Here is a 24,205-nt window from a genome sequence, read left to right on the forward strand (position 1 = left end):
TTCGTTTCGGTCCGAATCAACATAGACATTTTAAATTTCGTTTCGTTTCGTTTCGTTAGGAAAAAGTGTGTTATCGCATACCCTTAATGCTAATCAACAGCACCCGGCACGGCACGTCTACTATATCTACACTTCTGCTTACATATCCCACGGGGACCGTTTCAGGAGTCTTTCTTTATGCGTGCTACTTGATAGCAATTCAGTTTATTAGTGCCGCCGGGTCATACCGACTTCGCAAGCATATGACTCACATGAATGTACAACCTCGCTTTATCGACGAAGGACATACTCGGATTCTTACTTACTGTAACTAATTTGGAATAGAAGGACGTGAGCGAGAAATTTGAGCATCATCATTGCACCATGAGTGTGAAAATTGTAAAAAGAACGTAAAAAGTGAATCAGGTGATGTTGAACGTTAAGGTATCAAATGGGGCATATTCACCCCTATCAATCAATATCGAGGAATTAGCATTTTTTCTGAAAATTGAAAAATAAAATTAAATATGCATAAAAATAGATATTACATGTTTAATGTTCGCATTCAACTTTTGTGTAAAAATGTGGAACAAGAATACCGGATCTTCTGGATTTACACGATTTGAACGATTTACACATTTCAACGTGAAAAATTAAAACAGTACACCGTACTAGGTACCCATTTTGAGCAGATTATTTCAAGATACTGGATCCAAGATAATTGAACAATTGGCCTTAAACACCCTTCACCATCGCTACAACTTCTAGTTTCAATTACCAAAGTAACAAAAATTGTCTGCGTTCTATATGAATCACCGTGTATAAACTTTCATACATATAAGCTTAGTGCTCGCAAAAAAGTTGTTCCACTGTCGACCTGTATGCTAATTGTAGCGAAACACTTGCTCCAAACAGGTCGTTCAAATTTCCATTTCCTCTTGATATTTGTTCAACATCAGTGCACTCTAAGGAACTTGAACCAAACTAATTCCCAAATAACTGTGTAACCTTCTCATTTCCATAGAACCCAGACTCAGTTTACAATATAACCAAATTAAGCAATCTCGCAAAAGTTACGACTTTTCAGCACCCGGGAAGCACTATCACTTACTCCTAGCATCCTGACTGCCCGAAGGACTTCGTTTCTAACTCATGCAGCACGAACGAGCATCAAATCAGTATGGAATTCAGTGCAAATGTGAGCGTTCACTTCCGGACAAGATTATGTATAATTTAATATCGTTTAACACATGGTGCAAACTTTTTATGCCCCTCGTCCTGCCACTGGAACGGATGAAGATAGTTTTCGGACCCGCAGGGAGCAATCTCTTACGGTCAACGGATGAGAATGGGCATCGGGCAGCCGAACAAAACGCATATCAGAATGGCCCGAAGACAATCGAGATAATTTGAACTGTGGTTGAATTGATAATGCCACCCAAAACCAGCCGAAATGGAGATTGTCTGTCTGTGTGTGGGAATTTCTCGATTGTCCTTTCTTTTGAATGAATGATAAAATTACATTCGTAGACATAAATTTCGTGTCTTTCCTTAGCGGTTCATTTCACGAAATGTGGATCGCACTGACTAGTCGGTTCAGTAAAAGAGCAAACTTTTCTCGCATTAAGGATGGAGCATACAAAAAATGGACCATTAGTCAGGGATGGTTCGAGGTCGTTTGGAAACGATTTAATAATATCAGTTTATGAAATCTAGAATCGCATCAATAAGAAATAATAAGAAAGATTATCTCCTCTTTTAAATGTGACATAATTTGTGAAGAAGCTGGATGAATAACATTTTAATGTGGGAGTTGGAATGAAGTCATCTTCTCAGTTCGACGTAAACTTTTCCCATTTCAACAGAATGTGCGGACAGACAAGCGACATTTTTTTATATCTTTATTTAGGAGATTTTTAGTCCAAGGCTGGTTTATTTCTTGAAGTGAATATGGATTATACAAAAATATTCAACATTAATTCAAGACAAAATTTTCAAAACGACTTATCTGCTTTTGTAAACAAAGATTCAAACGACGATTTGACGGATCTGATAGCTCTCCCACGCAAACTAACACTATCAACAGGTAGCGGAACCTTCACCTTCCTATTGGTGGTGTTGGTTTGCGTGGGAGAGCTATCAGATCCGCCAAATCGTCGTTTGAATCTTTGTTTACAAAAGCAGATAAGTCGTTTTGAAAATTTTGTCTTGAATTATGAAATCACAGCAATGAAAAAATGCACGTAGAGCAGCAGGAGCGCGCGCTAAAAAAAATCCCCAAATACACTTTCTGCGTCACACATGTTAGGTGGTGGTGAAGTAAATGAGCGATGGATGGCACGAGCTTTTAGTGAAATCTAATCGCAAGATTGCTGATAGTAGTTTCAGGACCATCTTATATACATAAAAATGAATTTCTGTCTGTCTGAACCTTATAGACTCGGAAACTACTGAACCGACCGGCATGAAAATTTGTATGCAGAGGTTTTTGGGGCCGGGGAAGGTTCTTAAGATGGTTTGAGACCCCTCCCCGCTTTGGAAAGGGGGGCTCCCATACAAATGAAACACCAATTTCTTCATAATTCGAGATTTAATCAGAGAATAATTCAATTTTAGGCGACACGAAGTTCGTCGGGTCTGCTAGTAATGAATGAAAATTGATTGTCTGCAGTCCCTATGTTTGTGTAATTTGAATACCTCTCAAAGTGTTCTGCAAAGTGCAAAACAACTTTGCGTGTGGAATGCGAATTGCAGAAAATTTTATGAAAATAAAATCGCAATTCGTACTTCAGACATTAAGCAGTGGCAGTCGTGGGAGGCAGCTGCATTCAAGTGAAGTTCCTTCCCAGGATTCGTATTATCGTTTGGTTGCTGTTAGGAGTTGATAAGGCTCATTATTAAAAGTAAATTGGTTTTTAGAGGATTGGGAGAAGGATCGTTTGGCTGAAAACTATCCATCTGAAAACCATTTGGCCGAATGCCACTTGATCGAACAACACGTCAGGTCTAAAGTCAGCTAGCTGAATTCCGGTCACTAAGCCGCTAATTATTTGACCGACTAAGACGTTTGGCCAAAGAAGCCATTTAGCTGAACGGTTGAAATTGCCATTAAGCTAAACAGATTATAAGGTCGAAAATGTTGTTCAGTCGAATAAGTCAAATGACTGAAAATATCAATCGGCCAAAAGGGTCTTACGGCCGAAAATGTCATTTGCCGAACAGATTAAACAGGTTAAACAGATTATTTGATCAAGAAAACATTCCAACAAGGTCATTTAACAGATTAAGATTAATTTCAGATAAAGCCAAATATATTGTTTTACAAAAAAAAACATTTAAGTGATTAGATGCAGAGCAGATAAAAACAAATGATGAAATAATCACAGTAAATAAATCTTGGTGTGAAATGTTGTGTACTAATTACTTTGAAGTATGTTGTTGTTTCATCCCCGTGACGCTATTCTAGTGTGTTGAAAAACAAGATAAATATTTATCACATTTTAATTTAAGCCAAAATTGCTTCTCATTTCTTACTTCTAACATTTTCACTTGTCACTTCTAAATTATTTCTTCTTGCGTATTATGAGAATTTCACTTTCCACTAAAAACTTTTCATTGTACACTTCTCTCGGTTAGAAGTAATAACGAGAAATGAGAAGTAACAAGTAAGAAATAAGAAGTGAGAAGTTCATTCAATCACTTCACTTCTTCACTCCGACGTCTAAAACCTTATTTCTCACTTCTCATTTCTTACTTTCCACTTCGCACTTCTCATTTTTCACAGTAAGAAGTGAGAAGTGAGACAGTTAGATATTGGAATGAGTATTTGAGAAATGGGAAAGAGTCTCACGATTCATTTCTTACTTCTTAATTCTCACTTCTTATTATGAGAAGCAAAAAATGAGAAATTGTAAATGAGAAGTAAGACTATTGCACAATTGCGGCCATTCCCGTCAACAAATTTAATTCACCACAATTGATTTTTACTTTTACACGCCACTTATTCACTCATTTTCATCAAAATGATCATTCGAAATATATCATTTAGGCATAACATCTTCTAATGACAGTTATTTTATTTTAATGTGCTCAAAAGATGATACATTTTTGTTTACAAAATTAGTTTTTAGGTAACTTTAAACGAATATAAAGCATTCATTATTATTATTATCAGAAACCGTTACGTTCCGCTGTAAAGTAGGGAGGTGTATGGAATTGCTCAAACTTGCGTTTGTGATTTGTGAACGTTTGTGTTTCATTTTGATATCAACTAGTAACCCTCTAACGCCCAAGACCGCCTTTAGACGGGATACTTTGATTTTTTTTTTACAATTTTTAGTTGTTCAGATTTCAAAAAGTGTTTGATGTGGATCATATTATTATATTTATTATCATATTTAACTTCAATGCTTGTTCAAATCTAATTAAAAATTAATCACTTGTCATAAGACGAGTTTGTAACAATCCCATTGAATTCCACCACTTAATTGTATCTTTACAGATACGTATTTCGACCTCAACAGTAAGGCCGTCTTCAGTGTCTCGTACTTGACTCGACTTCTCGATGGATTAATGCTTCATGTTCATAAAGGGCCACTGGTAGAATCAGAGTTTTGTGTAAAGCAAATTTCGTTTCCGTTTGCATGCTGCGGGACCTAAGCTGGTTACGTAATCCGTAAAAGGCCCTATTCGCAGCAGCAATACGTCTTTTCACTTCACAGGAAACGTCATTATCACATGTCACAAGCGTTCCAAGGTAAACAAATTCTTCAACAACTTCAAACACATCCTCATCAAGTGCTTCCTCAGCACCAACATCACTAGGTCTACCTCTATCTCTACCCGCTACCATGTACTTTGTCTTGGTAGAGTTAATGGTTAAGGCTATCCTCGCCGTCTCCCCCTTCATTGGGACAAAAGCCTTCACTACTGTTTTGTGATCGATTCCATTAAGGTCAATGTCGTCCTCAAAGCCCAGGAGCTTATGCAACCGTGTGATGATAGTGCCGTTCCTCTGCACGCCAGATTTCCTAATATCGGCTGGTATACCTGGTGCTGGGAATTTGGTTTCATCAGTACCCACTAAGTTGCGGTGTACGATGCTTTCGTTGGTTTTAGCCCCTACGACGATGAACGGAAATACCTGCCGTGTCCCTAATTAATTTCCACTCCGGGTGGCTTAATACCCGGCATATAGGCAATTAACTTTGAATGTACTGAACTGTTCCTAATCATACCAAGCCATAACAAATTTATCAAACTTGTAGGGTAAGACGGTATAATATGCCCCCCCTAAGGCAAACCCTTGATAACTTTTTGCTTTTCATCGCAATTTATGCAAACTTTGTGTTATTTGGTAGTGCAAGAAGTCGCAAATGCATTGCCCGTGAGTAGTCATATAAAAACATTACAGATAACACGTAATAATGCTTTTTTGAAAAGTCGTTTAAAAATGGTTTTCAAAAGGTGCCTGGGCAATACGCCCCACCTTAGCCAAAGACGTTCCATAGCCCTTCATCAGTATTTCATCAATCCCATAATAAAAAGGTTACAAATCCTTATGTGCTCGACATTAAAAAACCAACATAAGTCCATTTAATCAGGTTTTAATTACATTTCAATAATTTCCATACAATTTGGATGCAACTGCTGCAAGCTCGCCGCGCTTGTGTCCAGTTGGTAAGGGCATATCGTCCTGCCTACACTGGGGCGTTTTGGCCAGTAAAACATATTTTCGAAAATCGTTACGTTTTTGAAGATGGAAGCAATTTTATATCATATTAACCACTGAGAAAAGTTATTTTGTTGCCCAACTGAGTGTTCCCGTGCAAGTTTTGCGGACAGTATGCTAGCGTCGCTCCAGAATGTTGAACAAACAAACACGAAAAGTTACATCAAAACTGTCACTTTTTGTATTTTGCTATTATTTTCATTATGTAATACAAAAATACTTCCACATTCACATAGTACGATGGTTTTACAAATATTTATAGGTACCAACTGATTTTGACCCTTAGTTAGTTATAGTTTTCTAGAAATCAAAGAGGGGCGTTTTGGCCAGGTGGGGCGCATTATACCGTCTTACCCAATACAAGTCCGTAAAAACAAAATCAGCTAGGCAGCCGCCCACAGAAAAATGGCGATTCTCGCTTTGTTTTCGCTCCTTTCGTGTTGGTTACTGCACAGCTGTGTAGAACAAGTTGAAATGCATCGTCAGAGCCAGTGCTCCCCGCATTTGGAGCTTTCTAAAAGAAATTTGTCATGGGGTAGGGACACGGCAGGTATTTTCATCTGTTCGTCATAGTCTCGAAAACCAATAAAAGAGACGCTTTTGTAAAACTCATACGTACCAAATCGTAGGCTCAGGAGAAACGTTCTGCTATAGTGGAGTTCTAGCAAATGTACGTTGCTTTCGTTGGTTATAGCCCCTACGACGATGGACGGAAATACCTGCCGTGTCCCTATAACATCCCGAATCAGTTCTCTATCTATCTATAAAAAGTTTCTCGCGGTATGCTACATATCGTTTATGTATAGGGGAACTGGGGGTAGGACGCCCACGTTAAGGAAAATGCCATTTTTATCAATGAAAACCACCATTTCAGCCAGTTTTCATCAGCGCATACTGAAGAACAGCATATCTGCGACTGACTACCGATAACAGATATCTAATTGTCCATTTTATTGCACAGAAATTTGATTTTAAAAAAGCACCCGAAAAAAATGATTTTGAAACCATGCGGGGTGAGATGCGCCAGTGGATGGGTTAAAACGCGCATGTGCTTATCGTACTGATTTTCATTTTAATTGCCTACATTAAGGCAATTAACCGAATGTTTCAGCTGTTTCGGTCATACGAAATGAGCATGGGCGTAATGCCCCACACCGACCTCAGAAGTTTGAAGGCCCATAAAATCGTTTTAAAACCATTTTTGACGACGATTTCGTGTGGAACATAAAGAACACGAGTAAGCAGCATGGCTCATGGCTCAATTATTAATTTATCAATGTATAACAGCGACAGAAAGACTAAATTCCACCGAGCTAGAATTGCATCAAAACACGCAAAAATCGTTTTTTCGAGTTTTTCATGTATAACTAGAGAAAAATCATGAAATATATGTATCCAATGGCAATATTTTTCATTGCTTTATCGTATAGACTATTGAAAATAATCAAAATGGGGATATTTAACCTTATTCAGGGGTGGCGCGTTTTAACCCCTATGGGCGTGCTACCCCCACTTCCCCTACACTACTAAAAATCCACACATATTAATTGGCAAATATCCATAGATTTAACTTATGATGTATATCAGAGCACACATAACCATTCTCCACGCGAACTACTAATAGAATATATATACCCAAATAAACTTTATGTGTGGTCTCGAATAAGCAATTATATAATTTACTAGTCGACCCGGCAGACGTTGTCCTGCATAGTAGGCGAAAATGCGTGCTGTGAAGTGCCCATGCAAAATTTCCATACGATACTTAATTTTAGTTTTTCATTGTTTAGTCAACTTTACCCTTGATTTTAGCATGAAGAAATATTATATAAACCCGTCGGAAAGGATTACGAACATATTTGCTGGAGAAATGAAGAAAATCCATCCAGCCGTTTTTGAGTTATGCGGATACGAACACAGACCATTTCATTTTTATATATAAAGATGTGTGGTTCTTTATCAATTATATTAGGGTGGAGCTATTGCCAAAATTTATAACGGCGACACATATATCTTATATACATATTTTTGGCAGTGTACAGAGATGATAAGTGAGAGACTTGCTCTTTCTCTTTAGGATTCAATCCCTGGGTCTATCTGTGAGCAAGTGTCTCCACTCGGATGTTGCCAGGTGTGTTTGCGGATATTCTTACGTGCGAAATAGGTACTGTTTATTGCCATCCCTCTAGCAGCAGCAAAGGTTACAAGTCACAGACCATTATCATTGGTAGCGGAATGAGGTTTACCTCGCACTTGATTTGAATCGCGGATGAGATTTGAGAAATTTGAGTTTTTACCAACACTGCTCAAGACGAGAAAGACTATAAGGTGAATTAATTAGGATTTTTGTATCTAATGAAAACGTGAATATGCGTAAAATTGACTAATAGCGTGAAGACAGTAATGGCAAATCGTTAATTAGTTATGCACTCTTATTATTATGAGAAAATATTATTCTACTAGCTCTATGTGCCCGGCTTTGCTCGGGTTTGCTACTTCTTCTTTCTGTTTCTACCCATTCTATTTGCTTATTTTTCCTATTTATTATTATTTTATTTTATTTTCTTTATTTATACTGTCAAACTACAAGTTTGACATTGCTCAGATTTGTCGTATCTTTCAAGTGTTAAAAATTATTATGGTTGGCCCACAACCGGAGATATTCTACTCAGTGTTTTATAAAAATAAGTGTTCGTAGAAACAAAACTAAATATTCCTAATATATGATGTACAACCGACCCTGCTAATACATCCTTTGTGATGTGCCATCCCAAAGTGTTGCCCTGGGAAGCAGCATTCTGAAGCGAAATTATTCTTCTGCTACCCATAGCTTTGACCTTTTCGTTCATTTCTCATTCACTGATTTTAGCGGGGATGGATAAAATTTGGACTTACGCCTTGTGTCCTTACCGAGGTACCGAGACCGGTGGTGGTAGAGAATCATCTCAGCGCATTAATTCCAACCCTTTCCCCAGGATTGGCTCGGACGACCACGGGTGGTGGTCCGGTTCGAGCGCCACCCGACGAGTTGTGGTTGTACATAGACCATTGCCGTTGTTCCTTTCGGCAACAAAGGTCTCCATCAGTTTAGTATTAATGGAAGGAAGAGAGGCTAATTTCGCCAAACAAGTCTGATGACATGGCATACTTTAGCGGAATGGTTGGTAAACATCCTTTCGGTGTCTGGTTATTACTCAGCTTATTTCACGCGGAAACTCGACAGAAGTAATTTATAGATACTAGCCGAAACGCTGTCGGAATTAATTGTTGAATATTAATGGGGAATATTTCGGTGTGGAAAACATTGCGCGGGAACTGTCAGTGACGGGCATTATGTCAATAGGGATAAACGAAATTCACACTTTTGGAATAATTAATAGGTTCAACGAATATTCATTTCGCCGCACCAATAATTGGTTTTCAGGCCCACGAATATGAATAAATTGAATATTGAGTACATTTGATTAGGATCTAGTTTCAATGATAGGTATGATTGAATAAAAATTCAAAAGAAATACAAATTCTTGTTGCTTTAAATTCCTTCACTACCTTGCTTCCCCAATGAAATTTCAAAGACGTCGTTTTTGTTATTTTTATTGTGTTATGGCCTATCACTAACTAGCTAAAAGCTTCAGTGTCTCGTATTTGACTCGACAGATCGAAACTGGGCCTTACTGTTGAGGTCGAAATAAGTAACTGTCATAGGTGCAATAAAGTGGTGGAATCAAATGGTACTGTACAAACTCGTCTTATGACAAGTAAAGACATTTCACTGAAAGCTTAAAATAATTTTCTTTTCCGAACCTGTAATTAAGTAGGTTATTTGGAAAAGTACTGAAATGGCAGTCTCGATTATCGAAGGTGTGAGAAATTGCAATTTCCCACTTAGTGTGTACTCTGCGACACTAACCTACGATGAACCACGCGCCTCCATCTTTAGCCTGTGAATCACTATTGAGAAACATTTTCACTGGGTTATTGTCTGAAATTCTGGACATTCTTATTACGTACCTAGTTCATCGTAGCTTTCCGAAATTCTCGGTGTAAACGATGGATGACAGCTGCTGCATGTCATGTCCTCCTCCACGTACAGTCTTCTATATTGCCCCATTATGATTCGCAGAGCTTTTCTTTCCAAGACTCCAAGTGGCCCATTAGACCCCTATATACGAGCATGGTTAAGATTTCGTGTTTGTAGAACATTATCGATCTGATGAACGTTTTGCAGTGGGTCAATCGATCGAAGTGTCTTTGCGGATCAAAGTGCGTACGATTGGCTGATTGACTGCTACAACGTGTGTCGGAATATCTCTGTTAGTATCACTGTCAACGGTCACATGTGAGCCTAAGTACACAAACTCATCAACCACCTCGACTTCGTCACCACCGCGCGATACAAACTCACGGGGTTGGGAAACTTATGACCTGCGCGTGTCCTTCCAGGTAAATCCCCATATCTTTGCATCACGTCGTGTATACACGCGTGTGTGTGACGATTTCCGTTTGGGTGCGTACACATGTCAGGCTGTGGCACGTAGCCCTTTCGTCAATGGTTTATTTCTTTACAAAACTCTCATGTGTTATTAGCGCGGTATAATTGCTCCTCTCGAACTTCCTGCTGGCGTTTTTATTTCCGGAAACCATTCGCCCTCGTGCGGCTCTTCAGCAATCTCACCTTCGCTGTATTCTTCTCCTACTATTTCCTAATTGCAAATGTAATTCTCTGATCCATGGCTAACATCCCTAAAAATGTGAATGTTATCTACGCAATTTTAAGAAGGCATCAGCTGGTAATGTTAGTAAACTGTTACGTGAATGCCCATGAAAATCGTTACAGTTGAATTATTATACCATCGTTCGTTTAACTTTTGTCTCATAAAAGTTGCGGTGTCTGCTGACGGACTTGTACGGAAACTGAGAAATACGGGACTACTTTAGCTGTAGCCCAACCAATTATACATTACAAAAATATAAATTCTTTGCCTCGGATGAAGAAAAAAAAGTTCCATGAATGCCATAATAAGATTAAAACTACTTATTTAATGGCTCTACATTCCAACAAGAACTTGATGATTCAAAATGAAAATTCCAGAAGTTTGTCGGCAAGTGCCCCAAGTATTGGAGTATTGACGTCGTTGACACGTGAAAAAGCATTGTCGTAGAAAAAGAAAGATTGTATAAGTTTCATGGCCTAAGCAATTGTTGCAGAAATAAAACCTACGCGGATCACTTTAAAAATGCATTCCGTGTGCAGTGACCACATTGTTAGCGACAAGGACAAGACCATGTTTGCTACTTTGAAAGAAAATGACCCATCGAATGTAGATAAAGGTCGCTAAAAAAAGGGCAAGCATTGCACCATTGTGCTCTGTGCTCTATATCCCATATGGTACCCCGGGGCATGTGGGACCTAAAAAAACGCTAGTTCAGCAAAATCGCCAAAGCATACTTAGAAAACAAGGTATTTCTGGACATTAACCACGGATACATCATTATATGCTTCCGTTGTTGAAGTGTAGACGTGTTGTAAGCAATTTATTCAGTTATAAAAATATTGGTAGTGACTTAAATAAATTTACCTGTTGGACCCACTTACCCCTTCAAATGGGGCAAGTGGGACCTATTCTGCTCTATACTGTCGAACGAAACTAATTTGAAAAATGTAGATATAATGCCCATGTAATTTCTGAGTCGTAGTATTCCAGATCATGGATGGAGGTTTATTGCTTGTCAGACTTTTGTTTTTGGCAAAAGAAAGGGATTACAATGTCAGCAGATATAAAATCAAGGCAACAGCCGGTTTACCGTTTAATTGTCTGTTGTCTGGCTTTACATTAGCTTACTTTCTTACCAAATATGTAAGATGGAAGAGATAAGCAAATCTTTGTTCACTTTTCGAATAAATATTTCTCTGTTTAACACAAATTATTACATAAATTAGAACCTCAAAAGGAACGTTTTTATTCAGGCGGTGTTGTAAATTTGTAATAGAACAAAATAACCAATTTATGTCTTAAGCACTTTATTTATCTTAAAATCTGTTAATCTGATGCGAAGTTTAAAAATAACAAAACACAAGACAAAACCTGTTGACCTATTGTAGAATAAGTAGATTGTTTGCACTGTAAACGGAAAATTTTGCATAGATATAACCATTGCTCTTTTCCATGAGGGAGATAATTTTCAGAAAGTAAAATACACATTTGGTAAACCAACTGTACACTACTTCTTAACAACTAAACCAACGATATCAACTGCATTTGATTCAGATCCACATGCTATATGAGTCTCGAAGTTATTTTTCACAAGACAACAATCTAAAAACAGGTAAAATGGCCCTATCGAAAATGTTGTTCAAATATGCCCCACTTGCCCCATGTATGTTAAAACTCAAGGGAAAGTGAAAATTGCAGAATTTGGCTTTAATTAAAACTCTTCAATCGTTTCTGATGTCACACAATTATTTAATTGTTCAAAATATTCACTTTCTACATCAATGACGAATTAAGGAACGTCTATTTTGTTGAAAATCCATTGAATTAAAATAAAAGAGATATATTTTGCCGGTAGTTTAAAGTCATGATTAAACAATACGATTAGTATGGTGCCGCAAATGGTTTTGATTCCAATTTTTTTTGTGTCATCCGAATTCGTTGATAATTCTGCTTCATCTTTCTAGAACATTGTTACCATTAAAAACGTTCACCGATTAATTGGCAGCCATAGTACCCACTTACCCCGTATTTTCACTTGCCCCGGGGTACCTTAGTTCGTAAAAATCTCTTGTCAGTAAAAAAGGCCAGTGGTGGAACTGATGTAGGGGAACTGTTCCTGAAATTCATCGCATGGCTCCGATGTTCATCCCATCAAAAACAAAACAATGGAAAGAAATTTGGTTTGTTTATTATTTTTGTGATTTTTTTCAGCAGTGAGCACGCGTGTTGACAAAAAGAAGCGACGAAATTGGTGCTGTATTTCTTTGTTTGGCGATGAGATTAATATATGTTTTGGGCTGACCATACGTACCGTATTTAACGGAACAGTCCCGTTTTTTAGACCTTATTGTGCTGTCCCGTCGTAATCTAAAAAATCCTCAATTTGTCCCGTTTTTTCATTGATTTTTTCAAAGAGATCCATATTATTCAAACAAATTCAATATTTTAGGCAGGAATCTAAAATCAAATACATAGAAAACCCATAAAAAAGGGTGGGAAGTTATATTGCGCTTTTTGCACTTTATAAGAGTTTTGCGAGATTTTTTTTCTCACAGTCATCTTTTTCTCACACTCAATACACTCATAAAAGTTTGATTTTCCGTGAATAATATTTGTGTGTGAGTGCTCAATCTGAAAACAAATAGACGTCAAATCATGGCGGGAATCGATTTAGTGTATACCCCAAGTAGCACATTTCTATCGAATCTGGTTACAGCAACTTGATGGTGACCAAATTCGGTCGAATATCAGTTACGGCAAGCGACCTAGAACATGTGTGCTACTAGGGACGCTTACGTGTGACTAACGAGTAATGGGTTATAATTGGGTAAATTTCAGTAACAAAAATCGATCAACCCGAAATGAGAGTGAGTATGAGAAAAAGAAGCGGGCAAATCACAATCTACACATAACTCTTCAAATTGGTGAAATCGGCAATATTATTGGTGTTGGTTTTGATGCTATTTATCTATGCCGTTATGTATTTTGCATGGATCAACTTTTCTTAAGGTTTTTAACAGTTAATGACAACAGGTGACAACGTGAGTTTTTTACATACAGCTCCATTTCAATGACTTTTTTTGCTTATTCTGAAGGCATTTAAATTTTCTAATAATTTTCTTTCATTGTTGAGATTCTTGTTATTCTTATCCGCAGATTTTCCATCAATTATATTCATGAAAAAGGGTTTTAGCACGAGGAATTATTAATCCTCAGGATGGAGATCTTTCAAGTCGGCCCTTTGCACCACCGGCGGTGTACAGGATCCATAAGTAAGTAAAAAGTAAAAATTATTAATCCTACCCTACTGCTCTTTTCGCATTTCTCTTTTGACATTTAATTTTCTTAAAATGATTTTTTCTTATCTTTCTAATGCTCAGACCGGCTAAAGGCAGGGTACTTTGACTATTTTTTGTTATTTTCAATTGTTCAGAAGTGGAAAAGATTTTAATATTTATCAGTGATAAAATCCTTAATGCATATTGACGAGTGTGTGTGTGTGTGTGTGTGTGTGTGTGTGTGTGTTTGTGTGTGTGTGTGTGTTTGTGTGTGTGTGTGTGTTTGTGTGGGTGTGTGTGTGTTTTTTTTTTCTTTTTTTTTTACAAGGGTTAAAGGCCATCAAAAATCTGCGCGACAGACACCTCGAGCATCCACACTATGCTCGAAGGCGAACAGGGATGGGCTCCTCCCGACCTGCTAAAAATGTGCCTCCCGGATAAACCGGGTCCCTTTATCCTCCTTGCCTCGATCCCCAGGACCACTGGATGCTGCGACTACTTCGGGGGCTGAGCTCATGCACTTCTTCTAAAATTCCGGCCCCTAGCTTAGGCTAGTTCGCCGACTGGCTTGCTGAGATCTACTGCTACGTCGTCTCGATCCCTCGGCGGTCGTGCCGCAAACTTCCTCACTCGAATCCTCCTGACTCCCCCGGCGTCGAGGGTGGTCCACCAGTTCCGGAGAAGGAAACTTCCGCACTGATGGTGCCCCGACTACCGGCGGCTATCGCAGGGGACGCTTTCGCGCATTGCACCGACTTCGTCTTCGGGTTGCAGAGGTGGTCCGACAGTTCCGGTGGTGGATAACGTCCGCACTGGCGGTGCCCTACATACCCGAAGCACTTCCTTCTTCTTTCTTCAGCAGGTTGACTGAACGAGTGCCGAAGTCGGTCCGACGATTCCGGTTGGCAGAAAACTTCCGGTTCACCGGCGCCCCGACGACCCGAGGCCAACACTGCTCACTATGCTGGATTTTCCTCCGAGCCGACGCTTGTTTGCTGGTCCCTTCTCCATCTACGCTGCAGCTCTGACAATATTTGCCTCACGACTCTGCTTACCACATTCCACGTATCTTCATCGTGATGTGTGTGTGTGTGTGTGTGTGTGTGTGTGTGTGTGTGTGTGTGTGTGTGTGTGTGTGTGTGTGTGTGTGTGTGTGTGTGTGTGTGTGTGTGAGAGAGAGAGAGAGAGAGAGAGAGAGAGAGAGAGTCATCCTCTATCCCTCACCCAGCTGGGGGTGTTGATCAAGTAGTACTACGAATAATTTGATCATATCGCATGTTTCGTAATGGTGCCCTATGAAGACTAGTACTATAAAAAGGAATCACTTTTATGAAGTAAGGAACCTCTGGAAGTGTAGGTAATGGGATCTACTAGTTGTTCATAACAGGTACAGCAAAACATCACAAGGACGCCCTTATTCGCACTAACTACTCAGGGAATAGAAGGTCGATAAGAGCCACCGTTGCTTACTAAAGCGTGAACCGGATATCTGGGACTCCCACAATATCCGCGGCAATAGTAGCAGACGATGCCCTGTGCGTATTTATGATTTAAGTTATGAAGCATAATAAACATAATAGAGTAAGATGGTGTAATTCGCCGCCCCCTCTTATGGCAATATCTTAATGTCATATAACTTTTCAATGTAATTTACGCAATAGATGTGTTATTTGATAGTCGAACATGCATTGTGAGTTTTCAAATTGAAATTTTATAAAGAACGCGTAATAAAGCATTTAAGAAGTCATGAATAATTTGGTTTCAATTATCTCTAGCGGATTATGTCCCAAATAACAATCACAGATTATATGCTCCAGAAGTGACATCTGCTACTGGATATGAAGCATATTATTCTAGTTGAAGGATATGCCTTTCTTCCTACATTGAGGCAATATGACCAGTTAAATGTATTTTTGGGAACGGAACATTCTTAAAGAAGGAAGTGGTTGATGAAATCTTATTTATTGTCTAACTAAGTGATTCATTGCAAGTTTTGCAAATAATAATGCGTCGCTCCGAAACGCTGCGCAATCGAACGTTAAACTTTAAATGTAATCATTATTTATTTCCATTATGTAATACATAATGCTTCCACATTGGAGTTGTGTTTTACGCTAAAATAGAATAACTGGAACTGGCTCACCAATGTAATTTGTCCTTTCGTTATTAGCAGCTTCGAAGTAACTGCAAAATGGTGTCACTCAGCCATTTGAATCGAGAAACATCCTCCGAACCGACATCCCGTCTTCGATACCACGCGCAAATCCGAATATGTCTTCGAACACGATAGGGAAGTCTCGATACAAAACGATGGCCGTCAGCTTGCAGATCATCTTCATGGGCACTGCTTCCTCCAGGCGACTTGCAACGGCGTCTGGATTTGCGTCCAGATAGCACGTTGAATTTCTAGCTTCTAATCCTTCCTTGTCACATGTCCATCAATTCGGTTTGTGTGGTTTGCTGAATGGTTGATAATCGGCCGAAAAACTTTAAAAAATATGGCAGCAGAAACAAACTGCGACCGTTCACGCACAAATGCTTGCTGCGACTTTTTTCCTTAATGCATGTTGACGAGTGAGCTAAAAATAAAATTTAAAAATTCCACTTTTTTTTTATATTTTGATAATTGCGTATTTTTTTGTTCCTTTGGGGTTTTTCCGCGCCCCTTTGAGGAGTTAAATAAGGCTTACACATTTTGAAATTTCCACAGCTCTTGAATTTTGTCACAAGGTTTTTTGACATGTCCCGTTTTGCAAGTGCGTTTGTCCCGTTTTTTCACCGGCATGATCTGGTCAGCCTATATATGTACCTATGTTCAATGAGATGGAGATAACAGTGTCACTACCATGTTAGGGAGATGTAGCTTTGTTGGAAAATAACGGCAAGAAGTTAGCCACAGGACAAATTCGAGAAAGCCATTAAGAACTTGAATTGTTTTTGGAAGCAGCTGAAACTAAACAATAATTGTGAAGTAGGACTCAGAAAGCTGCGGCATCGTCAACTGGATTACATTGAACAACGCTTTTTTGGACGCTACGACTGGCGGAATGTCCGAAGGAATTCCTGAAGGATATTTCACAAGAATTCCTGGGTAAAATTATGAAGATATTCCTAAGAGGAATTTCAAAGGAATTCCAAGAATTTCTTCCTAGATTTACGGAAATTACTGGAAGAGTTTGTTTAAAAAAACTGCAATAATTGCTGATGTAATTCATTTAAAAATTGAAATGAGTTCCTTATTCAATTTCGTCTGGAATTCTTAAAGCAATTTCGAAAGGAAATCATGAAGAAATTCATATAAAGAATTCTTCTAAAGAAATTTTGGAAGGCTTTCCTGAAACAATTTCCGTAGGTATTCTTTAAGGAATTTCCGATGGGTTTTCCGTAGGAATTCCAAACAAATTTCCAATGTAAATTACAAATTTCTAAAAGGATTACCGAATGATTTACCGAATGAATCTCTTGAAGAATTTCGGAAGAAATTCTTTTAAAAATTCTAACGGAGATCTCCACAAGCTTTTTCGAGGGAATTTCTGAATTCCTTTAAAAACAAATTCCGAATGTATGTCTAAAACAATTTCCGTAGGTATTCCTGAAGGAATTCTCAAAAAAAATTTCCACATGTATTTCCGAAGAAATTTCCAAAGGAATTTTTAGGGGAATTTCCAAAGGATTTTCTAGAAGAATTATCAAAGGAATTTCCAGATGGAATTGACATGAAATTCTGTAGGAATTTCCGACATTCTTAAATTTCTGCAAAAATTTCTCCAAGAATTCTTTCAGAATTTTTTGAGATTTCTTCTGAAAATCCTCCGGAAATTGCTTCAGAGATAATTCAGTAATTTCTTTTGATATTCCTCATAATATTCGAAAATTCAAAGAAGCAATTATAAGAAAATTTCGGAAAATCCTTCTTTTAGGAAATTCTTTCCCAAGAAATAGCTTTGGAAACTCTAAGCAGAAAATCTGGAAGTTCCATTAAAATTTCCCTCAGGAATTTATTCAGATCTTCCTCCAGGAATTCTTTCGACAATTCTTCAGGTATTCTTTCGGCTATTTCCTTTATTTAGCAATATTTACAGAAATTCCTTTAGACATTCGGAGATTCCTTTCGATTTTTTTCGAAATTTTGTTGCGCTTTCTTTCGGGAAGCTCTTCAGAAAATCCTTTAGACTTTCTTTTAGGAATCCTTCATAAATTTCATTGGGAATTTCTTCGAGAATTCTTTATAAATTTCTTAAGATTTTTTTTCAGGAAATCCTAAGAAATTTCTTCTAGAAACTCCTACAAGAATTCTTTTGAAATTTCCTTTTTCATTCTTCCATAATTTTCCGGATTTCTTAGGATGATGATGATGATGATGGTCCTGCCACATACCCCTACAAGGGTTTACAACTTTTACAAAAGAATCCCTGAAGGAATATTCAAATGAACTACAGGGAAAATTTAATTAATTATCCCTGGAAGATTTCCCGAAAGAATGTCTGAATGATTTACTGGAGCAATTTTAGAAGAAATATTTCAGGAAGAATTTTGTTTTTGAAACAAGAATTTCTATCGGAATTGTTGAAGAAATTTCCTAATGAATTATTAAAAGAATCTTCGAAAGAATTTCCAATGGAATTTCCAAACAAATCCCTATGGTAATCTGCCAGAAATCCCTCCGGGAAGTCTAAACAATTAAGACAGCAGTAAAACAAAACTATGTTGTCAATATGGAAATAAAAATTGCCAAAATAAAACAAAAATATCGCGATTCCTGTTGATCCATCATCATATTTCTGTGGATATTCTTGAGGATGCCTTAGAAATTTACTTCAGGAGCTGCTTCGGAAATTTCTTCAATAATTATTCAGGTGATATTTCATAATTTAGGCTCGTTCGAAAAATCATCCCGCAGGAATTGTTTCGGTAAGTCACCCAGAAATTCTTTCAGGCATAAATTCGAAAATTCCTTAAAGATTCCATCGTGATTTTTTTCTCTCTCCACAAGGAATTTCTTCAAAAATCCTACGCAAGTCAATCAAGAAATACCTTCAAAAATGTCTTATGGAATTCTTTTGAAACTTCTTTTAAAAATTTGCCAAACAATTCCTTTAGAAACCCCTCCTCGATTTCATTCAGAAATTCCTTTAGCAATACTTTCAGAAATTCTTTATGGTGTTCCAGAAAGAGAAGAGAAAAAATAACTCAAGAATAAGTTTAAAAAACTCAACGCTAGGTACTTTTTTTCTTCCATGTACAGAGTCTACACAGAATCTATTTTTAGATGTCCATAATTCGTTGTCGTTGCCAGTCCATAACGTCGTGAGTCCATTGTGTTCATTTGTCCATGTGATGAATCCAGTGATCGTTGCTTTGTTCGGTTGCCATTAATCGAAGAACGTTGCAGGAATGCCTCCGAGAAGAACAGTTTCGTCAGTCGTCATCAGGCAGCCGTGTCGGTTTGGTGGAGGGGCTGGGAATCGAACCCATGACCATTCGCTTATGAGGCGAACGTGTAGCCAACTACGCTAGGTGACCCCCCTGCGTCTATTCCTCATGAGATTTCTTCGGAAATTCCTTACCAAATTATTGTACAATTTAGAAATTTGGTCGGATTCCTACGAAAAATTCTGCGGAAATACCCAAGGAAATTGCTTCAGGAAAATCTGCCTGAATTTCCTTAGAAGAATTCCTTCAGAAATTTCTTTCTGATTTCTTTTAAAAATGGCTTAAAGAATGGCTGCGGAAATTGGCTTAGGAAGTCCTACTATTTTATTTTAGAAATTGCTTCAGCAATTATTTCAGGAATTTTTTAATATCTTTAAAAAAAATTCTTTCACTAAGAAACTCTAGGAAGAAATTATTGTAGTTTATACGAAATTTCTTCAGATCTTCATCCAGAAATTTTTTCGATTTTCTTTAATTCCTTCGAACAATCCTCCGGATATTTAATTGGAAATTCCTTGAGAACTTCGGATATTTCTTTAAAAAAAATTCGGGAATCACTTTTGAAATTCTTTCATAAGTTCTTTTAGTATCATTCGGAAATTACTTTGAGTTCTTCCGTAAATTTAATCTGAATTTTCTTTGAATTTCCTTTAGAAACTCTTCCGAAAATTCCTTTAGTATTTCCTGTCTTATTCTTTAATATATACTCGGAAAATTTCTTCCAACAAAATTTCCGGAATAGTTCCTGCACGAATTTCAGAAGAAATTCCATATGGCTTTTCTAAAAGAATTTCCGAAGAATATCCTGGAGGAAATACTTAAAATCCCCACACTGGGACAGAGCCACCTCGCAGCTTAGTGTTCATTAAGCACAGTTATTAACTGCGAGGTTTCTAAGCCAAGTTACCATTTTTGCATTCGTATATCATGAGGCTAACACGATGATACTTTTATGCCCAGGGAAGTCGAGACTATTTCCAATCCGAAAATTGCCTAGACCGGCCCCGGGAATCGAACCCAGCCACCCTCAGCATGGTCTTGCTTTGTAGCCGCGCGTCTTACCGCACAACAATCTTCCTTTATAGTTTATTACTGAAATACTTTAATGACAGCTGTATTCCTCTACTTCATCTTCGTGTATTTTGATTCTAGTTCAAATTGGTTGAATGGCATCAAATTAGTTGCACATTTTTAATATTTATTGAACGGCTACCTAATCTTACAATTTCACATCGAGTTTTTTATATTTAACTTACATTTCGACGCGATGATACTGTTATTCTCTATGTTATTCTGTTATTCTCTATTCCTGTATATTCCTGTCGATTCTCATCGAATAACCGTCTGTTTGGTTGTATGTTTCAAGTTAGACCAAACTCACGACGACAAATATCAGAAACATGTTTCCCATATTATAACTTAATCACTATATTAGTTATGAAATTTAGTTTTAATATTTAGATTTTTTTCGATGCGCAATCGTTAAGAAATTCAACAGTGATCAACTACGTTTATGCTCTGTCGAATGCAATTTGTTACGAGATAATGGGTTGAAAATTGGCTAATGTTTTTTAGGGCAACTGTGCGCACATACACACACACATACATGCATACACACGGACAGACAGACATTTGCTCAGTTCGTCGAGCTCAGTCATTTGCTATATAACAACCCATGGTCTTGAAAATAACCGATTTATTTTAAATGATTTGTCTTCCCAAAAACAAACAACAACAAAACAAAATCTCGAGAGAAAATTTCACCTTACTGCCATCCATACGAATTAATATTTGCAGCGTCTCCCGCATACGCGCGCTCGTTAGTTCATGACCCTGCAACCGACGGAAGCTTTCTACCGACGCCAAGCGATTATGAGTGCACTTTGCACTTTGTAGAAAACTTGCACTTTTAAGAAAGTTTGTCTCGACTCAACCTTCTCTTCTACAAAAATAGTGGTCCTGGAAATAACCAATTTATCTTCAATAATACGCCACAAACAGCAACAAAACCGAAGCTAGGATGGAATCACTCTCCGCGGAATCACGGATGGAATAAAATGGCTTTCGTGCGTATCTTATATAGTAAGCCAAATAACGCCGCCCCTTCGTTATTCGTCATGGGTGCCCATAGTATTTGCACGCCTAATGGAAACTAAACGAGCGGGACTTAAAGGCTTACTTCATTTAACACAGTAAAGCTGCTTTTTCGCGCACGCTAGCCAGTTTTTCTAGATTCCGCGGAGAGCGGTTCTATCTCACTTGACTGCTACTGATGCCATTCATGCGCATTAATTATTGCAGCATTTTCCTCTGACGCGCGCTCATGATTCTGCTACTCACGGTTGGTTTGGACTATGAAGAAAAATTTTCTCTGCAAACCTTCTCGCTAAACTTGGTGTCACAAACCGTTATCACACAAATTACTGTAATGTCCACCTATCATCTCTGGCATGTGGTAAACAAAATTACGGCCAATGACTCGTCCTCGTCTTATTTTCGCTTCCTTGCCTCCGTCAGCTTTGATGCCATGCATTGCTTCGTTTCGGTCCGGGCCGGTGCAGTCCGTTCGATTCGATGCGCGTGGCAGACACAGCTTCTTTTGTACACAAAGAAAATCTAGCGGTGGACCAAAAAGCCCGTTACATACATCGATCTGATGTCTGTGTTGGGAATGCATGAACAGGATTGGTTGGTTTTGAAATTTTCACTGGGTACGATACCGAAGCTTTCAATAGTTTATCATAAATAATCGTTAGTTTCAAAGAAATTGACAAATTGCTGGATAGTTTCCAAGTCCATTGATATATAAATATCTAAAATCCATAAAAAGATAAAGGCTCTATTAACGTCCAAAATCTAACATGATTTTGTGACGGTCCTCAATTTTAGATTCATATTTGATACCCAGTTCCTTCGGGTTAGACTTTGTCCAACGTCTGTAAAATTGTGAAACTGTATGACTGAGCGAGCAGTCGGTAAAAATATTTTTAAAACGCTTACTCGATGAAATATCAGTAAATTGGATATTATGTAAGTGACCGAAACTCAACATGGACTGACTTTTCACTATGAGTCTCCAGACCAAATATCCTATTGAAATTCTATTTTGCAGTTTGCGAGAGATTGTGTTTGGTTGTACTAGTTATATATATTAATATCTTATAATATTAACTAAATTATTATTATTATTTGTCTTTATTAACGAGATTTTCGGCCCTAGGCAAACTAAATACCTCCGACTTAATTTTTACTAAATTTAAATTAGTAAAAACCATATTTTTATTTTTTTTTCTGGCATCGCATGCCCCAAAAACAAGGTTTTTCCCAGCTTTTAATTTTGTGTTTATTTACTCAATCATTTAAAACGAACAAGGGTTTCCGTTTTTAGATTAATGTGTCTCATATTCTGTGCCCAAAGAAGTCGGGAAAGTTTCCAATTCGAAAAATTATATACGGGTACTTGTCATAAGACGAGTTTGTACCATCCCATTTAATTCGAGTCAAGTACGAGACACTGAAGACGACGTTGCTGTCGAGGTCGAAACAAGTATCTGGCAAGGTACAATTAAGTGGTGGAATTAAATGGGATTGTACAAACTCGTCTTATGGCAAGTGAAGACATTCCAATAAAAAGCTCAAATTAATTTTCTTAACTATATACGGGTAGTCGAATCCACCTCCCTAACCATGGTTTTGCTTTGAAGCCAATGAATTAAGACAAACAAAATAAAACTTCTTATGTCGAATATCCTTGCGAAACAATTTCACATGAAATTGTCATCGCCATAATTTATAACAAGATTCTGAATTCGCCATCAAAACTTACCTCTTGGAAGTTGTAGAATGCTGATCTCAATTACGTGCACTTCCCATATCCATCTTACTTCACGCTTTCACCATTCCATCACCGGTAAGCTTCTAGTCCATAACTCAAAACACAAACTCAAATCAATCACCCCGAGGGTTTACTATTACCGTCTAGAGCTCACTTCCCCGCAGCACTATTCTCCGGCAACGATTTTCCCGACCCATTTAACAGCTTCTCGAGCGATTTGTGCCGAGCTCTTCCATCAGTGCGTGAAAGTAAAACTTCTTCCGCTTCTCTCAACCACTTAGGATAACACTTCTCAATCGGAACCTCCACATTCATCCCTCACTTTTTGTACCATTGCGAGCTATTGTACTAATCCTTTGTTGAACTGGATGTCAGCCGAAAAATCGTTTTTTTTTTCTTGACTGTTAATTCCACTGTTGATGCGCCCTCTCAAAGAGATATTATGACTGAACCTTCCCACGCCCAGTGCTACCACCCATTGTTGTCCGTTTTTCCTTCTTTCGGGTGGACAATCGAAACGGCGATCACACGTTGAATGTCTTTTTTATGGCTGCAGTTTCGTCCGAAATCAAGGCCAGGAAAAAATCAGAAAAGGCAATCCCCGTACCCGCGTTCTCTGCACATTCGCACGCCTTTTATTATGATTTTGCGCGCCACTTAAAACCGCTGACGGCGCGATTTTCCATAAAGATGACACTTTTCCACGGTTCTGGCGCTCGCCGTCTTCGCCTTATCCACCGTCCTGGCGGCGTTGCCCTGCTATGGATGAACAATTGTCCAACTCGGCTTACGGGGATTGTTCACACCAAAACGGATTCACGCGACGGCGGCGACGTCCCAACAACAGTCAACACACATCCTCGCACGTTTTATGAACGGTTCTGGGCTCGAGGATAAAACCCCACACGATGTCGCAAAAAGTAAAAACGTCCGCTTCCGACGAGTTCCAGCGCAGCACTGAATAGAAGTCCTTTGCCATGCCTTCATCGGGTGGTCGCAGCATTCCAATAAAGTTTGAAGCCGGCGCGCGGAACGACAACCAGCCATGGCAATGGAAGCAGCAGCAGCAGTCCGGTTGGTAGTCACACCGCCATAGTCAAAGTCGTTACCATCATCATGGGAGGTTGCGGTAGGTGAAAGTTGGCGCACTTGGGTTGGTATACTGGGGTTGTTGGTTCCGCGTCAGGACAGGATGCGGATGCTGATGCTGGGGAGAAGCGGGAGTTAGGGTGGG

General features: G+C 38.4%; 1 long non-coding RNA gene across 1 annotated transcript in view; it reads right to left on the minus strand.

Moving 5' to 3' along the window:
* The window catches only part of LOC134217786 (uncharacterized), a 125,733-nt gene extending 101,827 nt beyond the window's left edge, over positions 1–23,906 (minus strand). The window contains exon 1 of the long non-coding RNA XR_009981164.1: positions 22,963–23,906. This is a non-coding gene — a long non-coding RNA (uncharacterized LOC134217786). The remainder of the gene's footprint in view (positions 1–22,962) is intronic.
* Between the last annotated feature and the right edge of the window lie 299 nt (positions 23,907–24,205).

Source organism: Armigeres subalbatus, chromosome 2 (assembly GCF_024139115.2).
Source record: "Armigeres subalbatus isolate Guangzhou_Male chromosome 2, GZ_Asu_2, whole genome shotgun sequence".
Classification (NCBI taxonomy): domain Eukaryota; kingdom Metazoa; phylum Arthropoda; class Insecta; order Diptera; family Culicidae; genus Armigeres; species Armigeres subalbatus.